General features: G+C 40.0%; 1 protein-coding gene across 1 annotated transcript in view; it reads left to right on the plus strand.

Annotated features, from left to right (window-relative positions):
• The window catches only part of LOC122557346 (AMMECR1-like protein), a 55714-nt gene that overhangs the window by 14586 nt on the left and 16771 nt on the right, over positions 1–24357 (plus strand). The gene's annotated exons all lie outside the window — the stretch shown is intronic.

The following is a 24357-nucleotide window of genomic DNA, read 5'->3' on the forward strand; positions in this document are numbered from 1 at the left end:
AGTTCAAATCCTCCAACCCTGACAACCTCCTCAAATTTTTTTCTGAACCCTTTCAAGTTTTGCAACATCTTTCTGATGGGAATGAGACAGACGGAAGGTCATTGATGAAGCTGAAGATTGTTAGACCGAAGACACTGTGTGATAGGCAGATTGGTGTGAATGAGGTCAAGCATGTTTTTCCCTCCTGGATCACTCAGCACTTGCCACAGTCTAACAGCTACGTCATTTGGGAGTCAACCAGCTCAGTCAGTCAGTGCTACTGCCCAGCTACCATTAATGCTCGACCTTTGTCCTCCACCCAGAGGAAATTCTGCACCCTTGCTGTCCTCCATGCTTCCTCCAGTGCTATTCAACATGAAGCAGCCCTGGCTCATCAGCTTATTTCAGGGAAGAAGGCAAGCACAGCATGTCATAATTGGGAGATTTCTTTGTTTGTCCTGATTCCAGAGGTCCAGAATCAATGTTGAGGACCTACAAAGGGCACCCTTCCAACTGCTTACTGGTTAGTGCTTGTTATATTGAAAGATTTTAACGACCATCCACAAAGTCAAGGGTCAACTACATTGCTGTGGGTCTGGAGTCAGGTGCTCCAGAGCAGACAAGGACACAGTTTTCCTTCTCTAAAGACGTTAATGTATGAAATTTCTTTTTGTGATAGTCGACATTGGTTTCACTGTCATCATAGAATTTAAATTGCCGAATTTGTAATTTAGCCACTTCCTATGATGGGATTTGCACTTGGGTCTCTGGATTGCTGGATCAGCAATAATATCACTGTTTCCCCATGATCACAAAGTTAGTATGTAATGAGGCAAGCTAATAGAATATTATTGTTTATTACCAGTAGAATTTAATACAACAGGGGGGAGGTCATGCTTCAGATATACAGGGCACTGGTGAGATCACATCTGTGTGCATGTTACTGCTCACTTTATTTAATGAGCGGTGTAAACCTATTGGAAATAGTTCATAGAAGGTTTACTAGATTGATACCTCGAATGAGTGAGTGGGTTGTTCTGAGGAAAAAATGTTTGATAAACTAGACTTGTATGCTGTAGAGTTTTGAAGAGTAAAAGGTGACTTGTGTTTCAATTAAGATCTTGGCAGGTGAATGTGGATAACCTGTTTTCTCTCATGAATCTAAAACTAGAGGTCATTACTTTGGGATTTTTTTTTCAACCAGGACAGATCCAACCTGGCCGATTAGCACTCCATTGATCATTTGAAGTGACCGAATATAATTGGTAGTGTTGTGCAGTGGCACTTGCTCAGCAATAACCTGTGTACTGACGGTCCGTTAGGGTTCTGTCAAGGCTAATCCGCTTCTTCCCTTATAACTGTGGTCTAAACATGGACAAAAGAACTGAATACTCTGAGGTCAGGGTGTCTGTCGTAGTCAATTTCTACCTTTTAATATCAAAGTGTGACATTACAGCAAAAGTGGAGTTAGTGTGGAATCACAGGTAAACCTCTCATAGGAGCAGGACTAGGCTATGTTTTTATTTTCTATGTTACCCTTTTTGAGCCTGTTCAGGTAGTCCATATGATCATGGCTGGTCATCCAACTCCGTACCCTGTTCCTGCTTTCTCCCCATACACTGGATCCTTTTAGTCCTAAGAATTTATTCATAATTATATAATATATAATAAAGCATTCGATGTTTGTTTTAGCTTTGACTGCTTTCCGTAGCAGAGACTTCTACAAGCTCACCACTCTCTCTGGTTGAATGACTTTCTCTGATTTCTGTCCCAGATGGCCTATCACGCATCCTTAGATTGTGGCCCCTGGTTCTGGACTCCGCAGTAATTGGGAACATTCTTGGTTAGAATTTTATAGATTTGAGATCCTGCGCTCATTCTTGTAAACCCCAGTGATATAGTCCTAACCAATCCAGACACTCTTTAAATATCATTCCTTTCATCGCAGGAATCAGTCTGGCAAAGCTTGTTGCACTTCCTGTTTGGGCCGCCATTTATTTCCATTCCTGGTAGTTCGTGAGGTGGTGGTGATGTACTGCCTTATTGAACAACGGTAGTCTATATCGTGTAGGTACTCCTGCAATGCTGTTCAGGTGGGGATTTCCAGGATTTTGACACACTGGCACTGAAAGGAGGGAAATATATTTGAGTCAGGATGGTAAGTGGCTTGGAGTGAAACTGGAAGTTCCCAGATGTCTGCTGCCTTGTCTTTCTAGATGGAAGCATTTGTGAGTTTGGCAAGTATTTTTCAAGGGTCTTTGGCAGACTTTTGCAGTGCATTTTGTATTATACACTACTACTGCACATCAGTGCAGGAGGGAGTTGTTACTTGTGGATATGGCAGTAATCAAGTGAGTTACTTTGTCCTGAATCACATTAAACTGTTTGATTACAGCTCAAACAACATTCTTCCAGATGAGTGGGATGTATTCAATAACACCCCTGACTTGTGCCTTGTAACTGGTTTACAGGCTTTGGGGAGATAGATGAGTTACTCACTGAAGTATTCTGAACCTCCTGACCTGCACTTATAACTATTGTAATTATATGTGGGTCCAGTTGCGTTTCTAGTTAATGGTAACCCTCAAACATTGATATAGAGTTTTTTTCAGTGATGGTGACAGTCAAGGTATACTGGTTTGACCGTCTCTTATTGGACATAATACCCTACATTTGTGTGGTGCAATATTGCTTGTCACTCTTTAGCCCAACTTCCCATGCCTCTGGCTGTAAGGGATCTACAATTGTCTTCACTAATCCTTGTACTGTTCAGATTTCCAGAAGAAGCCTTTACAATCTTTGTGTTTTTTTCCCCCTGGCTTGCTCTCATACCCTCACTTCTCCTTAATCAATACCTTTTGCTCTCCTCTGCTGAAATCTACCATTCCAATCCATAGGTCTGCTTTTAATTTTTGGCCAATTTGTATGTTTATTGCTTGGATCCAATACTATCCCTAATTTCGCTGTTTTCATTTTTGGGTCAGAAAAAAGTGTTATCAAGTTGATGTGTACTGTATCTTTTTGAGAGAGTGAATGCTGTTTTGCATAGAGCTTGCAGGCACCTGTCATGTGACTGACTAGCAGTCTGAGTCTACTGGAAAATTAAAAATATGTAACATTTAGCTGTGAATCAAAGACCTGAGTTTTGGTTGCTGTTTTCACAACAGTTTGAATTTAACCAATCACTTTAAATTATGCCCCAGGATACTAAAACCAAATCAAATTTGAATTTATTGTTTTTTGCCAACCTTTAACTAATGAGACGATCCAATGTTGGGTATAAAGAAGTAGATATTTTGATAGTCAGCCAGTGAGAGTGACTGCCATTCAAAACAGTCTATCAAAGGTATCTTTTTCACATGAAACATCTTTGCAGCAAAGGACCGACTATGCCCTCTGGAGACCTATGGCCAGAGGAAGATACGCTGGCGATGACCGCCACTGTTTGGTTTTGAAAATTAAGTTGATGTAATTTTAATACAGGCTTTTATTGGAACAGTATATTATAGAGTTGGAGGTGGATAATAAACCTTTAAGAGAAAGGAGGCTTAGAGTTGTAAATAGTTGTTTAATGTTCTGATATTTTTCTTTAAACGCGTAATTTGGGAGTTCTCTGTCACTCATACTTTAACAGATTACAAGGCGAGGTGAGCTTTTCTGGGTGTTTGGCTTAATTTTCAAAAGGGCTCGCCAGTGTTGTAACAACAAATGAACAGTTGTTATAGTTCCTGCATGCACTCTTTAATGGTTTGCTCTTAACTATCCACTGTCGCCCCTTTAAGTAATGTACTCCAATTTATCGTAGTGAGCTAATGCCTCAGACTATTGTAGTTTAGAGTCATAGAGATGTACAGCATGGAAACAGACCCTTCTGTCTAACCCGTCCATGCTGACCAGATATCCCAACCCAATCTAGTCCCACCTGCCAGCACCCGGCCCATATCTCTCCAAACTCTTCCTATTATATACCCATCCAAATGCCTTTTAAATGTTACAATTGTACCAGTTTCCACCACTGTGTACTTTCTATTTCACTTTTATGCTGTCCCTGACTTCCCTTGTCAGGCATGGTTGCCTTCTCCTCTCCTTGGGATACTACTACTTCCTTGGGGTGAAGTTCTGCTATGCCTCACGAATACCCCCATAAACTCCTGCCATTGCTGCTCCACCATCTTCCCTGCTAAGCTCTCCTTCCAATCAACTCTGGCCAGCTCGTCCCTCATGTCTTTGTAGTTACCTTCACTCAACTGTTATACTGTTAGATCTGATTTCCCCCTCAAACTGCAGAGTGGGTTCATCATAGTATGATCACACTCCCCTAGGAGTTCCTTCACCTTAAGTTCCCTAATCAAGTCTTTCTCATTACAAATCATCAAATCCAGAATTATCTACTCCCAAGTGGGCTGTACCACAAGCTGCTCGAATAAATCATCTTGTAGACATTTCACAAATTCCTTTTCTTGAGATCTGCTACAAACCTGGTTTTCCCAGGGCACTTAATATATTGAAGACCCCATGATTACATGCCATTTCTTTCTCCTGAATTATTTTCTTCCCCACAGTCTGCTTTGAGACCTGTACATAACTCCCAGTAGGGTATTGTTTCCTTTGCAACAACTCAACTCTACCCACACTGATTCTATGCCTTCTGAGTCTATTTCACTTCTTGCTATCCATTCAATTTCACTTCCTTTCATTTAGATTCAGGACCTTAGAATCCAACAGTCACACTCCACCTTAATGAAAATATCTATCATTTTCCTCGTCCTAATCCAATTTCCCCCAAGACAAAGCAGCCAACATGATTGTTTAAGCCAGTGAATAAAGTACATCGTGACAGTAGGTGTACAATCTACAAGTCGTGCTACAAAAACTCACCAGCACTCCTTCGACATCAGCTTCTATATCCATAGTCTGTTTCATCTTGACAGGCAAGGGTAGCAGATGGATGGGAACTCCACTACTTGTGGTTTAGAGCAAATGTACACCATTTGGAAATCATGAACCTCCCTTCTTAGGATTTTAGTTGTATTGCAATCTACATTGTGCAAACAAGTTTTTTTTTAAAAAAAAACTGTTTTAAACTTTCTTGCCAAGTTAAGGGTGAGTACTAAATAGAACATACAACAATATAGTGCAGAACAGGCCCTTTGGCCCTCTGTTACGCTGACCTGTGAACTAATCTCAGCCCATCCTCCTACATTATCCCATCATCATCCATGTTCTTATCCAATGATTGGTTAAATCTCCATAATGTGGCTGAGTTAACTACATTGGCAGGCAGGGCATTCCATGCTCTTACCTTATAAAGAACTTGCCACTGACATCTGTCACCCCTCAATTTGAATTTATGCCCCCTTGCACAAGCTTATGTCATCATCCGAGGAAAAATGACTTTCATTGTCTACCTTATCTAATCCTCTGATTTATCTTATGTCTCTATCACATCCCCTCTTAGCCGCCGCCTTTACAATGAGAACAGACCCAAGTCTCTCAGCCTTTCGTCATAAGACCTTCCCTCCAGGCCAGGCAACATCCTGGTAAATCTCCACTGCACCTTTTCCATTGCTTCCACATCCTTCCTATAATGGGGTGACCAGAACTGTACACAATATGCCAAGTGCACTAGCGTGTTTTGTATAGTTGCAGCATGATGTTACAGCTCCTGAACCTGATCCCTCTACCAATAAAACCTGACACACGGTATACTGCCTTAACAGCACTATCAACCTGGGTGGCAAATGCCAATGACACCCATATCTCTGAAAGAATAAAGACTTCAACAAGGTACTTAATTGGGTCCTGCACCTGCATGGTTTAATTAAGACCCATGTGTGATGCCATTAGGCATATTGTGGCATTTAGAATACCTGCTCAATAGTCCCATTCTGCCATCCTCCACTCAAGTTTAGAGCATGTTCAAAATTTGCCCCTCATTCTGAGCTTAAAAGTTAACCAACAATCTATGTTAATTTAGGATATTTGATCGGCATTGACGCGTTAGAGCAAAGAGTCTGTTTCCACGCTGTATAATTCTGACTATGCTAACAATCTCAAATAAAAACAACCTGCTGGAAAACTTCAACAGGTCTATCAGCATCTGTGGGGAGAAAGCAAAGTTAACGTTGAGTCCAGTGACCCTTCTTTTGTTCTGAAATATATGCAATGAGTTTGGAAACATTAGTTTGTACTCAATAGTTAATTTTACACTTGATAATCCAGCATGAAAATTTTTTTTTTGTTGGGTATGACCAAGTAAATGGAATTAAGGAACCAATCAGTGATGCCAGGCTCAACAGGCTAAATGGTCTATTCATATTTCCGTGTTGAGTCCCTGCATGGCATTGTATTATTGGAAACCTGCAAAAACCTATAGGAAAAACACAATGAGAGCTAGGCAGCCAATATATCAGCATCTATAGGGTCCGACCACATAGTAACACCTCAAATATAAATCCCTTTCGAGAACACATTGCTGTCTTGTAATGTTTTTGGTTTTTTGCAGCAAGTAATATTTTAAGAAATGTATCAACATTTTTGCCAACAATATACTGCACAGAGGAAACTCAATTATCTGAACGAGGTACTTTTGTTCTATTAATTGATTCAATGCCTGTCCTCTGGGGCTTGGAGTTTTCTGAAGTGTTCTCGTTCCTCCTGCCTGCCTTGCTCCCCCTCTGTCTCGGGGTTTGTTTCTGAGCAAAGACACATTTTGTGCGTAAGGGACTTGCCCCATCCCCCAATAGTTCAATGGGATTGACACAGTGAGTACGTGCTAAGTCCCCTCCCCATTCAGGAGACCATGCAGCAGCACACTGCCCCCCTGCGCCCCATCTGAGTGGGAGTTGGGACATAAAAGAATCCGATTCTTTTTAGTCTGTACTTAAGTAAAGGTAAGGGTAAACTAAAAGCAAAGGATTCAGATTAAATTCATTTCCACTATGTCTGGGGAGCTTGAGTTGTGATTTAAACATCATTAACTAGGTGGGGAATTCTAGCTGCTCATGACAGTCCATGTATATGGGGAAGTATATCTGGCAGGAGCAATTCACCCTCTGAGTTTGAGCTTGATTTGTGACTGGGGGTACTACACTCTGTTAACAAGGCTGAAATATTCCTGTCTAGCACATTTCAGGACATGGTCATCCCACTGTTTTAAGGGAGTGTGTAGAAGAGGAATGGATGACTGCCAGACAAATGAGACCAATTAAGTTGAGTGAATCCTCTGCATCTTGTTGGCAAATCACTTTTTTCAGTCTTCGAAAACGGGTGAAAGTGATGATTTATTTGTAGAGACCAACCAGAGCCAAGGCAGAGGCACAGTGGGAGGGATCAAAATAGCTAAATTATGCACAAGGGAACATTTTACAGCCTGAATGTTGAAAACCCAGAATGGAAGGGATAGTTTTGGGCTAACATTGGAAAATGAGCATTGGCAGCTGGAAGACTTATCAATAGCTGAGCATTTTGGAGATGGCCAACATAGAACAGATTCAATCTCCGATAGCTATGGAAAAAATAAGGATGGACTGGGGATAAAAGTTCTAATTTTGGGAAAAGCTAATTTTACTGAGATGATTTGTCCCAAATAGATTGAGTAACAGCTGTTTGTGGATAACACTGTATCTGAGCAGTGGGAGGCATTTATCGAAGAAATAATAAGAATACAAGGCAAATATAGTCCTATTAGGGCAAAAAGTTGGATCAAGACTGGAAAACCCTGACTGTCAAATGACAGAGTAGGATTAAGAAAAAAGTGAAATATATAGCAGACCCTGATGGCCCAATGCAGCAGAGTCCTTTAGTGTACAAGTTGCGGGGATAATTTCAAAAAGAAATTAGGAAAGCAAAGAGTCCACGAGAGAGTATTTGTTAGTATAATAAAGGCAAAATAGAAAGGGTTTTTAAAAGTATAAAAAGAGCAAGAAAATTGGGAAAGAGTAGGTCCTACTTGGAACAATAGAGATAATCAGTGTGGACCTGGAAGAGGTGGACATTTCCTCAATGAAAACTTTGCATTAATCTTCACAATGGAAAAGGACAGGTATAGATATCAGAGTGGAGGACTGGGACATATTAAAAGAAACTTACAGGAGATCTTCATGGAATTAGCAGCCTTAAACATGTATTGGTCCACAAGCCACGCTATCAAAGGAGGAAAACAAGAGGATATCAGGGGCCCTGGCAGTAATTTTCAGATCCTCTTTGGTCATAGGTGAGGTGTCAGAAGTTGCTAATGTTGCTTTGTTAGAAAAGGGAGGACCTGGAAATAGGAAGTTATTAGAATTAACAGGATGGAATGTACCTGTACAGGGAGAGACATGGTTTACTTCATGGAAAGTCACCATGGATTTGTGAAAGAAAGGTTGTTTGACAAGTTTAACTGTTCTTTGAGGTAACCAAGATTCTTGATGGTGATGCGTTTGATATGGTCTACATAGACTTTTGATAAGGCTTTAGGTAAGGTCCCTCATGGCAGCCTGTTCAAGAAAATAAGAAACCATGGTATCCAAGGCAAAGTGGAGCATTCCATCCAGATTTGGTTGAGAGGTAGAAAGTAGGGGTAGATGGTAGCGGGATGTTTCTGTCACCTGGAAGTCTGTTTACAATAGGGTTCAGCAGGGCTTAACTCTTGTCTATGGTGTGCGTTAACAATTTAGACTTGAATGCAGTGGGTCTGATGAAAATTAGTAAGGTGGTAAATCGTGAGCTTCGTAAACTCCAAGGATGTCAGCAGACTGTGTATTCAGTGAGCAGAGGTAAATGAAACTCCACCTGAAAGTGTTGGGTAATGCAGTTGGGAAAGTCTAGTGAGTCATGGGATGACATAAACAGTAGGATCCTAGAAAGTGCTGAAGTTCAGAGGGCCTTCAAGAGAATACCCTAGTAACTTCAGGGATGTATGGTTAAGTAGGTAATGTTTCTGAAGTCATATGGTATTATAGTATATGGCCTTCATTAGTGGAGTTTGAGAATAAAAGATTAAAAATGTTTCCAGCATTGCCTATAAAACTGTAGTTTAGGCACAACTAGAGTGTTGCATGCAATTCTGCTTACTGTATTACAAGGAGACAGTTGCACTTGAGTGTGAACAGGAGATTTAGCAGGATGCTGCCTGAGTTGGAGGAAAGATTTTAACAGGCTGAGGTGGTTTTCCTTGGACCAGTGAAGACTAAAAGGCATCTGATTGAAGTGTATAAAAATTTGAGGGGCATTAGATGAAAAAGAAGGCTATTTTTCCCATTTGATCAGGGATCACTAACCAGGGACAAAGGTTTAAGGTAAAAGGTAGTATCTTTAAGATGAAAGATGAGCAATTGTTTCACTCCAAGGATGGTGGGAGTCTGGAACAGACTGCCTGAAAAGGTTTATGAATCCAAAACACTCCATACATTTTTTAAAAAAAAATATTTTGATATGCACTTGTGATGACCCAGCCTCTGGAGCTTGTGGGCCAGAAGCTGGAAAATGAAAGTGTTCAGATTTTAGTTAACTAATGGAAAGGTGATGAGCTGGATATCATCCTGCCGTAGACATCTGAGTCTATGCTTTACATCCATTGGGATACTTTCAATTAGTACTGTCAATCAGCAATATTGTAATAAACCTGTCTTTGGGATGCTGATTTTAGGATTATTTATCCTCTTCAAAATAGTCATAGAATAATACAGCTTGGAAACGGGCTCCAGTCCAATTCATCTGTACCAACAGACACCTCAATGTGACCTCATCCCATTTGCTACCATTTGGCCCATATACTTCTAAATCCTTCCTTTTTCGTATATCCATCTAGGTGCCTTTCAAATGTTGTAATTGTATCCGCCTCCATCACTTCCTCTGGCAGCTCGTTCCATACACACACTACCCTCTGTTTGGAAAAAGTTAAGTATCACAGGATCTCTTTTTATACCCATTTGGCCTCTTACACCCAAGAGGCCAAATGGGCAATGGTTTAATGTCTCATCCGAAAGATGGCACCTCTTTATCTTAACGTCTATGCGAGACTCTTTATCTTAATGTCTATGTTCAAACTTTGGAGAAGAGAAATTGAACTCATGAACTCTTGTTTACATGCAGTTAAATGCAAGCATGCACACACTTCCAAACACTTGAAGTATCTCAAAGATCTAAAATTTCAGCTTAAGAGCAAAGAGACACACATTTCATTGTCAAATTAGTATACCTTACCAATTTCATCATCTGCTCTTGCTTCCCAATCCCTGCATGCTGTCTTAATCGCCTGTGTTCTTCAGTCCCTTACTGAAGAAAAATGTCACTTCTTTTTTTCCCCAAAAAAAAAACCTGGGATTGAAATGAGATGACTGTTTTTTAAAAAAAAAAGTTTGAGTGCCTGCATCCATGATAGGCTTTGTAAACGACAGAACAAACAGTAGAATGCAGAGGGTATGTATTGACTTTTGTTGTTTGGACAGTGAACTAGTGATAGTTGTCAATGATAGACCTTTGCTTGTCAACAACTCTGTAAGCTTGTTTTGGTAAGTCCCGGAGATCATACCCTGTAATAGTAAATGCATCGGTGTTATACTATAATATTGATACCTATAAGCCAAGCTTGACCTAAGGTTCTAAAACCATTAGCAGCGTAGCGGTGCCAGCTCTTAACCCTAAGAGCTCTCTCAGGCTACTCAATTTATTGCTGCAAACAAGCTGTCTTTATATAGAATTTGGTATTAAAAATGTCATGTGTCCTTAATCAGATAAGCAGCAATGAAATGGCAAAAGTTTGCAGAGGAAGAGAAAGTCATTGACCGGTCTGAGTACGCTTGACTAATTAAGCTATAAGCACATCGAAGTGGGAAACCTTGATCAAGCCAGGCCAAATTTCCAATTGCTTAGCTAGTATATCATAACGAGAGACTAGTGGGCAGCACGGTGGCACAGTGGTTATCACTGCTGCCTCACAGCGCCTGAGACCCGGGTTCAATTCCCGCCTCAGGCGATTGACTGACTGTGTGGAGTTTGCACATTCTCCCCGTGTCTGCGTGGGTTTCCTCCGGGTGCTCCGGTTTCCTCCCACAGTCCAAAGATGTGCAGGTCAGGTGAATTGGCCATGCTAAATTTGCTCCTAGTGTTAGGTAATGGGTAAATGTAGGGGTATGGGTGGGTTGCGCTTTGGCGGATCGGTGTGGACTTGTTGGGCCAAAGGGCCTGTTTCCACACTAATGTAATCTAATCTAATGTAGTCTAAACTATGTGGAAAAGGTCATGAGGCAACCTTGCTCAGCTAACATGCACAGTATCATTGTCCTACAAAATGTCTTTGTCTTTTTCTTTTAAAATCATCTTAGATTCCCAGAATGTAAATTAAATTCATAACATTCCCAGATCTCAAGCTCCAGGGAACAACACAACCTTTCAATTCATGACCAGTTAGTGTTCAGTCAAATCAAATCCGAGTTCATCTTTCCACCAGATTCCATCTCTCCGCAACCCATTGGTCAGTGAATGTAAAGTACAGAAGAATGTTTTGCCTCTCCGCCTCTCGTGAACATCTTCCAACTTTCTTACTAGCCAGTTTTAGCCTTCCATTGACACTAAGAACAGATGTCCCCAGTTCTTAATAAATGCCCCCCTCCGTGTTCAAGTGCTTTCCCACATATCCTGTAGCAAATGTCATGCGTAAGGCTGCAAGCTTTCTTAGTGTTAAAGGGCTGGAGAGATTAGATGCAGGGAGAGTGCTTTCCCTCGTTGGAGACTCTAGAACAGGATATGGGGTAATCCATTTTACAACGGAGAGGAGGAAAAAATAATTCTTCACTGTGTTCAACTTGTGGAATTCACTGCACAGAAGGCTGAGAAGCCCAAGTTGTGAACTCCTTCAGGAAAGAGAATGCTTTAGATTTAAAGGGGTGCAATTGAGGGAGGGGAATGGAAATGGTGTTGAGATAAAGGATCGTCCTTCATCATATTGAGTGTCATATCCGGTTCAAAAGGCCTGTTCTGAATTATTCCAATTTTTTAAAACCTTTTGGACTATGGAATGTTGTTAGCTTATCACATTTGGTATAATTGAGCTACATGTGCATTGTGAGAGCCACTATTGTCTTCTGTGACTCTTCATTGCTTCAATACCTATTTTTCTTTTTTCTTTGCTAATAATTTTGAATTAGTTCTGTAGGAAATTTTAAAAATTCTAAATCTACAAATGCATATTTGCATGTCAAAAATCCAGTTCAAAATCCGGAGACCCATTATGGAATGGAATAGTTACAGTGCATAAGGAGACCATTCAACCTGATGATAAGTCTGGCTTTCTGTAAGAGCAGTGTGCCTCGTGCCACCACCCTGCTTTTTCATTTTTTTTTTCTAGCAACCAGCAAAGGTTTTATGGTCATTGGTAAATTCTTAATTCCAATTTATTTTTCATTGATCCTGTCAATTTTTTTTTACTGCTTTTTAAAAAAAAAATACTGCATCACAATTGTTGCTTTTACCAATTACCTTTAAATCTCTGGCCTCTGGCTTTCTATCCTTGTTCAGGTCATAGCGATGTACTGTATGGAAACAGACTCTTCAGTCTAACCTGTCTATGCAGACCAGATATCCCAACCCAATATTCCAACAGTGGCCTAACTAATGTCCTGTACAGCTGCAACACGACCTCCCAACCCCTGGACTCAATACTCTGACCAATAAAGGAAAGCATACCAAACGCCGCCTTCACTATCCTATCTACCTGCGACTCCACTTTCAAGGAGCTATGAACCTGCACTCCAAGGTCTTTTGTTCAACAACATTCTCGAGGACCTTACCATTAAGTGTGTAACTCCTGCTAAGATTTGCTTTCGCAAAATGCAGCACCTCACACTTATCTAAATTAAACTCCATCTGCCACTTCTCGGCCCATCTGATCAAGATCCTGTTGTATTCGGAGGTAACCTTCTTCACAGTCCACTACACCTGTCATCAGCAAATTTACTAACTGCACCTCTTATGCTCATATCCAAGTCATTTATATAAAATGAAAAGTCGTGTGGACAATTTCTCCCTCCGCTGTCTCCATCATGATTTTGAATATATCAAATCTCATCAACCTTCTCCAACATTCCCAGCTTGTCCAATCTTGCTATGGGCGTTCCTTATCTGTTGACATATTCTTATGAATCCTTCATTGGTCACTTTCAATCAATGACCTATTTTGTGTTAACGTACATTTGGCTCAAAAGCCCAACCACCTTTAGAACTGGCAAAAGAAAATCCTCAGACCGTCAAGTGCTGTACGTTTAGGCCAGCTGCACGAATATATTCATAAAACTAATTCTTCAAAACTTTTGAACCTGAGCAATTTGACACACATTGCCTCTTTATAGAACACAGAAACAGAACAGCACATGAACAAGCCCTGTGGCCCACCATGTTGTGCTGAACATGACGGCAAATGAAACTAATCCCTTCTGCCTGCTCTTGGTCCATATCCCTCCATTCCTTGCATATTCATGTGCATATCTAAAAGTCCCATAAATGCCTTTATCATATCTGCCTTAACCACCATCCCTGGCAGCGTGTTCCAGACTCCTACCACTTTTTTTTTAAAAAATATACTTGCCCTTCACATCTCCTTTGAACATTTTCCACTCTCACCTTTTATATGCAGGCCCCCCAGTATTAGACATTTCAACTCTGGGTGGTTGCGGGGGAGAAAGGGTTGACAGGCAGAATCTATCTATGCATGTCATAACTTTATAGACTTCTATCTAGTCTTCCCTCTGCTTCTGTCGCTCTGGAGGAAAACACCTGGGTTTTTCTAGCCTCTCCTTTATAGCTCATACACTCTAAGTCAGGTAGAATCCTAATGGGGCTCGAATTACGTTATAGTTGATACAGGTAAAGTTTGCATTCTACAAATAAGTCTCAATTCTTCAATCTCATTAAAGCCAATTCGCGTGATCAAGCTTTTGGCCTAATATCTCCGCTTTGAAGTCGTCATCTTTTGAAACACCTTAACATTTCATTATTTTAAAGTCATTTTGTAAATTGTCAGATATATCAGAATAGGTTTTCATTTGAGTACTCATTTGTGCTGCTTTGTTTCTATCTGTTGAATTGTCAAGTTAGTATTGGTTCCATGGCATTAAGATGATCAGTTGTTAATCAAGAACTGTACTAGATACGTCTGGCATTGAATAAACAATACTTGTTGGCGTATTTTTTGTCGTCGTCTTCCAGTGTTTTTGAGAAAAGCTGTTTTTCTTCACTGAAAAAAATCCCATGCATGCTTTTGTACTGAGCATTACTGTGTACAGTACTAGGTATACATAAGTTGATGTGTCCCCGCATTTACTTTCCTTAAAGCTAACAATATTCTTTGTAACGGTTTTGAATACTTTTTTTCTTTTACTGTTAACATTTAGACCATGGAGTGGAACTGATGTTGCCTTGTCAACTGTGCTCTTGTGACATATAATTGCAGTGCTTTTTGCAATATTGGATAAAATTGGCAAAATATCTACCCCCTTTTTTTAACAGCTCGTAGATTTGATATGTAGAAAATGCAAATAAAGGATTTTTTTTTCTGTATCTTAGAACAGCTTAAATATTGGCAATCCAGAATGTATTGATACATTGTTGGTCTGAATGCCAAAACACAGACCATTACAATATTTTTGTTTTCTTTTGCAATGGCAATAAGCATAGAAGAGTCATAGTTTTTGGAGCAACTGTTGAAGACAGACGGTTGAATGAAATTGATCATTGTGATCCTAAGGACAAAGATTTTCTATTGTGCAATTTTTGAAAAAAAAATGAAAGCCCAGGGCTGGGAGAAACAGACCAGAACTGGGTGCTATTTGGTCCATTGTCTCTTCAAATGAGCAACTCACTTAGCTGTATTCCTGCCATCTCCTTAAAACTGTTTACTTTTATTTTTCAGAATTCCTTTTTTGACAGTTTCAATTGAACCTGCCTCACCATCACTATCAGGCAGTGTATTACAGATTCTAACAAATAATTGTGTTTTTAAAAAAAAAAGCCCCATCACGGGGCGGCACGGTGGCACAGTGGTTAGCACTGTTGCCTCTCAGCGCCTGAGACCCGGGTTCAATTCCTGCCTCAGGCGACTGACTGTGTGGAGTTTGCACGTTCTCCCTGTGTCTGCGTGGGTTTCCTCCGGGTGCTCCGGTTTCCTCCCACAGTCCAAAGATGTGCAGGTCAGGTGAATTGGCCATGCTCAATTGCCCGTAGTGTTAGGTAAGGAGTAAATGTAGGGGTATGGGTGGGTTACGCTTCGGTGGGTCGGTGTGGACTTGTTGGGCCAAAGGGCCTGTTTCCACACTGTAATGTAATCTAATCTAAAACTTCTTTGATTTGCTTAGTAATTACTTTAAATCTTGCTACTTTCACAAGTGAGAACAGTTTCTCCTGATCGACTCTGCCCTACTTACTCATAATTTGAAAAAAGTCAATCTTCATACCTAATGTTCTTTATCCCTGAAATAATTATTTTATGCACCCCTCAATATTTTGGGCAATGAACTAGAGTCCCAATCTCCAAGAAATCATGTGACTTCAGTTAGTGCTTTGTAGGATATGTACAATATTCATTGACAGTGTTTAGAAAGTTCAATGTTTATGGCATGGCGAAGGCATGCCAGAGGGCACTATTTTATTTAGTTCCATTCAGAAAAACAATTTTGACAAGATAAAGAAGTAATTTCTATTTCTGCTTGTTTGTATGTCAGTAACTAGATGTCACAATTTTGGTCAGAACATGGATTGAAACTTTTAGATTTTTGTATGCAGGTGTGAGAGAAACTTGGTTATTTTCATCTTGTGTAATAAATTTGCTTTTATTGTTACAGATTATTTGCAGCATTGTAAATATGTTCATGACTAGCCACCATAGTAAACCACTGCAAAAGTTAAATATTTGATCTGCCAAGCCAGTTTTCATTCTCGGGTCTGATGTGTTCATATTGCTATCAGCTTGGACCATATGCACACGCATACACACGTGCACAATTTCCAGTTAACAAATGTATTGGACTGGAATAGATTTACAGTGAGATCTATACAAAAAAGGCATTATGATTTTCCTACATGTGATATCCTTTACATTTTTTAATGTATCATATGTTTCTGACAAAGTGATGGTGATCTAAATCCAGAAGTTGTTGTTGAACCCAATACTTTGTAAATACAGTAGTTTCCTTTACATGTAATAAGATCTGTATGTTAATCAACCTGTTTTAAAAAGAGAAAATTGATATCTCAGCTTCATCTCATGCCTCATCATGCATTACTTCTGCTTTTGGTAGAACTTTGCTGTTTCAGCATCATGTTAAACTAAGCTAGTTTCTTGTGAATGGTATTAATATTTCATAATCTTACTGTGGGTGATGCCCTACAGATTTCTTTTGAACAGTCTATTTTCCTGAAAATGATCATAAATTGGCATCTTTGTAAAATGAAGTAATGTGATAGTGCCACTGTTGGGATTAGAATATCAATCAAAACTGACATTTTTCCTCCAAACCCATATTACACTGCAGAGACCTGTTTATAGTAAGAAATTGAGTAAAGGAAAAAGTTACTTGTAAAAAAAAAAAGTGTACATTTTGAATCTGTTTTAAATTTTATCTTAATTTTTGGTATTTTATTGCTTGGTCTAAACTACTTCACTTCATTTGAGAAGAACTCTTATTTAAAAATTCTACAGCTGGGTAAGTTGCCAAATGTAAAATTTCTATGGTCAACATTGGCAGCCTCTTTCTCATGACATGTTCCTTTGTCAGCATTTTATCACAAGTTATCCTAATTCTGCTTCACCATTAGGGAGTTTGTAACATTGAGCAGGTACATGCAAATTCATTCTTTTATGGTGTTATGAATTTTTTTAAAAAGCAAAGGAATCCAATTCTAACTTTTAAAAAAAAAACACTTCTTCAAGTCACTATTTTACACAGTTGTAAGTTCCTGTGCTCTTTGAAGTACTAGAGTTTGCAAACTGACAACTGAATTTGAGAATTCAAGCTTCATATAGAAACAGTAGATGGAAGGCAGACTTTAAATAGGACTTGAGGCTTTGTTTGGTGAAACCCTAGATTAATCAAAATCAACATTTTACTATCATTGTTGAGCTATGAATTATTTAATAAACCTAGCTAAGGATAGCCAGTATGCAGACTCCAAGAAGAAGGCTTTATGAACTATATTCAGAGAGGAATTTTAACTAAGGGAGGACAGAAAAACCAGATGCTATGGAAGTTCCGTCACCACAGAAATAAAGAAAAATTATCCTAATAGTCCAACTGTACAAGGAACACCTTGTACCTTACTATAGAAGCCATCACATTTGTTGCACTTGATTTCAAATTTTAACTTGTTTCAACATGAACATGGATTTTATGAGCATAGAGTCATAGATGTAGTGTGGAAACAGATCCTTAGATCCAACTCCTCCATGCTGACCAGATATTCTGACCAGAAATTAATTTGGTCCTATTGCCAGCATTTGGCCCATATCCCTCTAAACCCTTCCTATTCATATGCCCATCCAGATGCCTTTTAAATGTTGTAATTGTGTGTGGTGAAACGGTTAAAAATTATGTCCCAATACATGTGTGAATCTAACCGGAATGGAGGTGTTGCTTAGTCCCGTGTGAATCTTATTACACACCTCCCCGTGTGAATCTTCTTATCTGTATGTAACCAGAATGGAATGTGTTTTTTAGCCTTGCTCTGCTGTTCACATGAATGTTTATATCTGGAAAAGAGTATATCAGCTGGAAAAGTCTCCAGTTCGGTGAGTCTGCTCCGGGGTTACGTTTAACCGCCGAGCGTGGGTTGTTGGCAACCGCTCTACGAGAACTGACGGCTCCCAGTTCCGGTAACATGTAGAGTGAGTATAAGCCAGACCCGTTGGTTGTGGCGACGCTGCGGGGAATAAAATGCCCATATTCTAGCAGACTCGCCTCTTGGTCGTTTGTTCTGTGTCAGACTACTCTCCTACGAACCTGACCTTGAGAATTTTTTAAAACATTGTGCCAGCCTCCAACATCTCTGGCAGCTTATTCCATACACCCGCCACCCTCTACATGAACACGTTGCCCCTTAGGTCCCTTTTAAATCTCTTCCCCTCACCATAAACCTATGTCTTCTAGTTTTGGACGCCCCTACCCTGAGGAAAAGGCCTTGTCTATTTACCCTATCCATGCCTTCATACTTTTATAAACTTCTATACAGTCACCCAGGCCTCCACTCCAGGGAAAATAGCCTCAATATGTTCAGCCTCTCCCTATGGCTCCAACTCTAATTATATCAAAATCTTTCAAGTTTCACAGCACCTTTCATATAGCAGGGAGACCAGAATTGAACACAGTATTCCAAGAACATGGGACCCAAAGGTATACCATGCAGATTTTTTGCTAGTTCCTTCTTGCATTTTGTTTTAACTGCTCTTGTTTTGCTTTTGAAATTTGTAATCTCGCTTAATACGTAAGGAACTTTTAGTAACAGCTTGGACAGACCTAGCTTTTAAACTGTTCAAACAAAAGCTTCACTGCTGGTTTGCTTTAACTTGAATCATTACAAATTAAAAGGGGTATAAACAAGCTATATTAATTCAGTTCTCTGACGACGTAGTAGATGTACTTGGTGATTGTGACTTTAGATCTCAGTATACTATTCCTCTCCATATATAGGATATGTTAGTATTTAACAAAATAAAGTCAAAGTATTATACAATAGTAGCAAAGTATGACCTCAAAATAGGGACTGATGGCTTTTATATTTCTTCTGTCCTTTTAACCTCTGTCTAGACAGTGCCTGTGCTATATTCTCACCTTGTCATGTGTCTTTGACATTGCATTTCAGTACTTTGAATTGCATGTACCTCCTGCAACACATTTGAAGTGACAAATGAAGCCTACTCTTTAAGACATTACCTAGTTATTATGTTTTTGATCAATGCATACAATTATACTTCCAGTACTGCAACTTTGGTCCTGTTTTCCTTCAAGTCCTCTCCAAGCCATGTACACAGTTGACATTCTGTCATTTTACTGCAAGGTGTTCTATGGACACTTAAAGGATTTAAGTTGTGTGAAGTTTGAAGAATCTTTATGGCCAGCTGTTAATTTATTATGTTGAAGCCACATGATTCATTATGCTTTGGTGAAGCTAGGCAGCCATGAATTAAATTATTACAGCTTCGGTATCAAAATCTGGCATCAGGACAGCTAGAATTAATTTAATATCTAATCACCGTCTCAATTCATGGAATCAAATTTATGGGTCATTAGATCACATGGGAATTAATTGAATAAAGTCACGCTGACTTCAGGGGGAAGAGTGGAGCTGGCTAGAAATTAGTTGGTAAGGGAAACATGAAACCAGGCTTTCTGGGAAGCAGGACAACAAAGAAAATCCTTCCTGGAGCCTGGATGAGACATGCACCTAGAAATGTATTAACATCTGTTTCAATTAATTAGGGGTTGAAGCTTCCTTTGGTTCCCTTCCATAACTAGTGGTAAGTGAGGTAGATGTGCTTATGTCTGTTTCTGTGGTTAGATTTCCTGGAGCAGATTGCCAAGCTGTTACCCAGAGGCTGTGGTTGAAGGGCACAGTTCCACATCAAGCATGGCTGACTAGGAGGCTCTCCAGATCTTACTATCTGTCATAGTGTTAGAAGAATTATGATATCTTCCATGGCTATCCTATCTGGATGAGATCTACATTGGACAATGTTGATTTCGTCAAATGATAGCTTTCTGTTCAGTTTTCAAGTTTAACTTATCAAATCTCTATCAATAAAATTAGATATGGTTGCTAGAGAGAAACTATTACTTCTGTAGGTGATTACGTCTGGTGGAGAAATTCGGAACATAATGCTAGATAAGATTAGAACTATTTCATTTCGGATTGAAATCAAAGAACTGTGCCATATGAGGAACAGTGGAAATCTGAAGTAGCATCCCAAAAGTCTGCAGTTTTAAGTTGTTTTTTTAAGACTGAGATTAATTTATGTTTGTTTAGAGTTACAATATGGAGCAAGTGTGGTTAAAGAGACCCTGCGACTGAGTGATGATGGAGATAGTGAATGTTTGTGGATGTGGTGTCACTCAAGCAGGCTGCATTGTTCTGGATGGTGTCCAGCTTGACACTTAGTTACACTCACTCATCCAAGTAAGTGGGGAATATTTCATCCTGACTTGTACCTTGCGGACAGAGCTTTGGGGATTTGAGTTGAATTGAGTTACTTGTTGCAGGATTTTTGACCTCTGACCTGCGCTTGTAGCTACACTACTTATATGGCTATAGTCCAATTCAGTTTCTGATTAAAATTCTGTGGGTCCTCACTAATAGTGAGGGTTTTGGCGATAGTGGTAACATTGAATGTCAATGGTTGATGGTTAGATTCTCCCTTGTTATTCTTTCATTGTTGACGCCACATAAGTGCTAAATGTTACTTGTCAGCCCAGACCCAGATATTGGCTGTATTTATGGACTGCATCAGTATCTAAGGAGTTGTGAACAGTGGTGAACATTGCACAGTCATCAAATATTCCTGTTTCTGACCTTATGGTGAGGAAAGATATTCATAGATTCATACAATGCAGAAAAGGCCCTTTGGCCCATCAAGTGTGCAGTGACAAAACTACCACTAAAAGTGCACTATTCCCAATTTCCTGCACTTGTCCCATATCCTTCAATGTTATAGTCCAACATGTTTATTTGGAAGCACAAGCTTTCATCAGGTGGTTGCAGAGGCTTCAAAAACTCGTGCTTCCAAATAAACCTATAAGTTGGTATTGTGATTTTTAACTTGTCCACCTCAGTCCAACACAGGCTCCTCCAAATCATCGTGATATTTGAAGCACTCATCCAAGTGTTTTTAGAAGTTAAGGTTTCCAGCCTCTACTATTTTCCCAGGCAGTGCATACCAGATTCCTACCACCTACTGAATGAAAAGGTTTTTTCAAATCTCCTGTGATTCTCCTACCCCTCTCCCTAAAACTATGGCCTCTCATGATGGACCTCTCAACCAAGAGGAACAGCTGCTCTTTATTTACCCTGCCCTGCTCTTTATTTACCCTTCCTGTAGTGAGGATACCAGAACTGCATGCACACAGTACTCCAATTGAGGCCTAACCCTGTGCAACTCCATCATTGCCTCCTTGCTCTTATACTATACCACGAATTATGAAACCAAGTGTCTCATATACTGCCTTAGCCATCCTATTTGCAGGATCTGTGAATAATTACCCCAAGATCTGTCTGTTCCTCTAAGCTTACCCAGTGTCGTGCCATTCATTTAAATACTCCCTCATCTTGTTATTTCTTCCAAAGTGCACCATCTCGCACTTATCAGAGTTAAATATCATCTGCTGCTGGTCTTCCCACCTGACCAACCCATCTATATCTTCCTGTAACCTAAAACATCTCCTTCACTATTAACCACTCTACAAATCTTGGGGTCAACGACAAATTTGCGCAACGCACCCCTATTTTCGTCTAATAATTTATGTAGCAATGGTAAGGGTTCAGTACTGATCCTTATGCTACGCTTCTGGATTCCGGCCTCTAGTCACTCAAACAGCCTTCTACAACTACCCTTTGTGTCCTGTTAATAAGCCAGTTTCTGATCCACTTCGCCAAGTTTAATTCCATGTGTTTTAACCTTCTCAGTTAGTTCTGGATGTAAGTTTGCAGGCTAAGCTGGAAAGTGTTTTTTCAGACATTTCATCACCATACTAGGTAACATAATCAGTGAGCTCCACTGAGCTGATGTTATGTTCTGCTTTCTATTTGTGTTTCGGTTTCCTTGGGTTAGTGATGTCACATTCTGCGGTGATGTCATTTCCAGTTCATTTTCACAGAGGATGGTAGATGGGATCCAAATCGATGTGTTTGTTGATAGAGTTCTGGTCGGAATGCCATGCTTCTAGGAATCCTTGTGCATGTCTGTTTGGCTTGTCCTAGGATGGATGTGTTATCCCAAAGTAGTGTCCTTCCTAATCTGTATGTGAGGATACTAGTGATAGTGGGTCATGCCTTTTTTGTGGCTAGTTGATGTTCATTTATCCTGGTGGCTAGTTTTCTGCCTTCTCAAAGCTCGCTTCTCAATCTGTTTCCCATGTGGGACCTTGTTTAAACGCTTTGCTAAAATTCATATAAACTACATCAACTGAACTTCCCTCAGCCATACACTTGATCATATTTTCAAAAAATTCTAACAAATCTGTTAGGCATGACCTCCTCTGACATGCTGAATGTCCCTAACTAACCCGTGCCTTTACAAGTGGATATTAATTTGCTCCTTCAGAAGTTTCTCCAATAGTTTTCCTACTGCTGAAATGAAACTTAACAGTCTATAACTTCCTGGTTCATCTCTACCACCCCTCTTAAAAAGTGGAACTATTAGCCACCCTTCAGTCCTCTGGAACTTGCCAGAGGAGGAATCAAACATTTGTCAGAGCCCCTGCAATTTCCTGCCTCATCTGCCACAGCAGTCAGGGATGCAATTCATCCAGGCCAGTTTTGAAGCCTGACGAGTCTACATTACACTTTGACGTAGGTAATGAGGTACAAGTTCCTCATGTTCCTTTTTCCTGAATTCTGTACACATGTTCTCCTTTTCCAGAGTAATGACCGAAGAGAAGTATTCATTCAACACCCTTCAATATCTTGTGGCTTCACACACAGGTTTACCCCATTGGTCTCTAATGGGTCCTGTTCTTTCTCTGGTTATCCTCTTCCCTTTTATCTTGGGATTGTCCCTTAATCCTGTTCGCAAGTCCTCCTGCATGCTATCTTTTTGCTCCTCCTAATTACCTTCTGAAGTTCACTCCTGTATTTTTTGTATTGTTCTAAGGCTGTAGGTGAATTACTCCCTCCTCTTTTTATCCAGTCCTGAATTGTCCTAGACATCCAGGGTGCTCTGAATTTATTGCTTCTAATTTCCTTCTCAAGGATATATGTTGGATCTGTATTTTCCACAGTTCCTTTTTGAATGCTTTGTATTTCTCTGCTGTAGACTTACCCACCAAGAGCTCTTTCTGGCTGTCCTCTTAACATTCCTGAACTCTACCCACAAAGCCTTGTTTGAGGACACTTCTCAACGTATCATCTCTACTCACTGCAGTAATTGACTCCTTGATTAACCATGCTATACCACCACCCTTTTTGCACCCTCCTCTCCCCTAAAGATTATATACCCTGGAATGTTGAGTTGGCAGTCTAGCCCTTCCCTCAACCACGTTTCTGTGATAGCAACAACATCATACCTCTGTGTCAATCCACACTATTAACTCATCAGTCTTACCTATTACACTCCTAGCATTAAAGTAATTGAAGTTAATGAAGCAGCCAAATATGGTTGAGCCTAACACGCTATCTTAAGGAACTCCTGAGCAGCGATTGTGGAGTTAAGATGGTTGAACGGCAATCATAGCTATCATCTCTTTTCTGCTAGTTGTCTCAACCAATGGAGAGTTTTCACCTGATTCCCATTGACTGTAATCTTATTAGGGCTCCTTGACACCATAGTGTTAAATATGGCTTTGATATCTAGGGCAGTCAGTCTCGCCGCCTCTTGAATTTAATATTCGCGTCCATGTTTGAGACCTAAGGCTGTAATGAGAGCAGGAGCTGAGTGGTCCTGGTCAAGTAAAATATAACAGTAAGCAGGCTATTGATAAGCAAGCTGTGCTTGAAAAGCCCTGTTAGCAATTTCCTTCCACTTTACTGATTAGACTGGGGCAGTAATCAGCTGAGTTCAATTTATCCTGCTTTGTGTACAGAGCATACCTGGACAATTTTTCAACATTTTCAAGTAAATGTCAGTGTTATAACTGTACTTGTACAACTGGGCTAGGCAAGTTACAAATCTTTAGTATTATTGTCTGGAATGTTGTCAGGGTCCAAACCCATGTCAGTATCCAGTACTTTCAAAAAAAAACAAAAGAACTACAGATGCTGGAAATCAGAAGCAAAACAGAAATTACTGGGAAAACTCTGGATATGGCAGCACCTGTAGACAGAAAGGAGTTAAGCTTTCTGGTCCAGTGACTCCTCTTCAGAACCCATCATTCTTTGACTTGGTTGAGAATCTTACCCTGAACCAAGTAGACAGTACAATAAAAATACCAAGAACTGTGGATACTGGAAGGGCATTCCTGACTGAGGGCTTATGCCCAAAACTTTGATTCTCCTGGTTCTTGGAGGCTGCCTGACTGGCTGTTCTTTTCCAGCACCACATTCTCGACTGGATACTGGAAATGAAACAAAAACATAAATTGCTGGAAAAGCTCAGCAGGTCTGGCAGCATCTGTGGAGAGAAATCAAAATTAATGTTTCAGGTCCAGTGACCTTTTGTCAAACTTAGATAGTTTGCCAAGTAGATTAATGGCAACTTCAAAT

Source organism: Chiloscyllium plagiosum, chromosome 15, assembly GCF_004010195.1.
Source record: "Chiloscyllium plagiosum isolate BGI_BamShark_2017 chromosome 15, ASM401019v2, whole genome shotgun sequence".
NCBI classification, from domain to species: domain Eukaryota; kingdom Metazoa; phylum Chordata; class Chondrichthyes; order Orectolobiformes; family Hemiscylliidae; genus Chiloscyllium; species Chiloscyllium plagiosum.